Source organism: Arachis ipaensis, chromosome B06 (assembly GCF_000816755.2).
Source record: "Arachis ipaensis cultivar K30076 chromosome B06, Araip1.1, whole genome shotgun sequence".
NCBI classification, from domain to species: Eukaryota; Viridiplantae; Streptophyta; class Magnoliopsida; order Fabales; family Fabaceae; genus Arachis; species Arachis ipaensis.
In genome coordinates, this window is record NC_029790.2 from 1,246,541 (window position 1) to 1,248,350 (window position 1,810).

General features: G+C 28.6%; 1 protein-coding gene across 1 annotated transcript in view; it reads left to right on the forward strand.

Moving 5' to 3' along the window:
• Window positions 1-1,810, forward strand: part of LOC107646213 (nicotinamidase 2-like) — a 3,637-nt gene that overhangs the window by 591 nt on the left and 1,236 nt on the right. The window lies entirely within an intron of this gene.

Consider the following 1,810-nt stretch of genomic DNA (forward strand, 5'->3'; position numbering starts at 1 on the left):
GTTATATATACAAATTTTTTTGACATACAAGTCATACAAGTCGCTTACATAATGTATGTGTAAAATTATATTGTTCCTCTTTGTATCCTGTGTTCCTCCTCCTCCTCCTCCTCCTTTATCTTTTTTTTTTGTGTTTCTTCTCCTTTTTTTCGCGTGTTTCATCATCGTCATTTTTTTATTACTGTTGTTGTTGCTGCATTTTTTTCCCTCTTTCTCTTTCTATTGATTTTGCAACATTATGTTTTTTTTTCTTCTTTGTTTGATTTTTTTCTCCCAAGAAGAATTATGAAAATATGAAATAAGAAGATGAAGAAAAAGGAGCAGCAGAAGATGATGAGGAGGAAGAGGAAGAGTTTTAAATTATGCAGAACTTATCAGCACACATACACCAAAAACTCTTAAATAATAGACTCGAATATCTTCATGTTACACCCAAATATCTTCGTGTTACACCCAAATTTACTGCAAATATAGAAAAATATTTCCTTTAATGTTGCATTTTTTTCTTCTTCCTTTTTTCTTATTTCTTTATTTCTTTTAGTTGAATGAATGTAATTTCATCATCTTCCAAGTAATTTTGTAACATTATGTGTTTCTTCTTCTTTTGTTTGATTTTTTTTTTATTTTTATTCTTGTTAAAAGAGTAAAACAAGAAAAAACTTGAGAAGGTAAAATAAAAAAGAAAAGATGAATAAGAAAAGAAGAAAAAGAAGATGGTGATGATAATGAAAAAAAGAAGAAGAAGTAGCAGAAGATGAGGAGGAGGAAGAGGAAGAGTTTTGAATTATGTAGAACTTAAATCAGCACACATACACCGAAAATTCTTAAACAATACACTCAAATATCTTTGTGTTACATCCAAAGATCTTTGTGTTACACCCAAATTAGTTGCAAATACAGAAAAGTGTTTCCTCTAATACTGTATTTTTTTCTTATTTCTTTCTTTCTTTTAGTTAAATGAATGTAAGTTCATCCTCTTTCAAGTAATTTTGCAGCATTATGTATTTCTTCTTCTTCTTCTTCTTCTTCTTCTTCTTCTTCTTCTTCTTTGTTTATTTTTTATTTTTATTCTTGTTAAAAGAATAAAATAAGAAGAAATTTGAGAAGATAAAACAAGAAAAAAAATATGAATAAGAAAAAGAAAGATGATGATGATGATTATTATTATTATGAAAAAGAAGAAGAAGAAGCAGAACAAGACGGGGAGGAGGGAGAAGAAGAGTAGTTTTGAATTATGCAGAACTTATCAGCACACATACATCGAAAATTTTTAAACAATACACTCAAATATCTTTGTGTTACACCCAAATATTTTCGTGTTACATCCAAATTTGCTGCAAATACAGAAAAATATTTTCTTTAATGCAGAACTTTTACATTACATTCAATTCAAACCATCAACGATAAAATATTATTCACCTACAGAATCATAAACTACTAACAAAAAAATTAACTAGAATCGAACCACACCTCAGTCACTTGATTGAATTCAAAATAATAATCAATTTCGTTCTGATTCAATTGATAATCTGAACTTGAATTATTCATTATTTTCAACAACGAGATAACTGATGATGGAAGAAAAAGAAGGAGAAAAAGAAATTCCAATGAAAAAAGGAGGAAGATGAGGAGGAGGAGGAGGAGGTGGTGGTGTTGGTGACTACGATAACAAAAGAGAAAAATAAAGAACGTGCAGTAACGACATGAAGAAGAACATACACGTGTGAATATAAATAACTTGTATATATTTGTATCAAAAAATGACTCGTTCGTGGAGAATAATTGAATTAGAAAAAAAAAAAAGAATAAG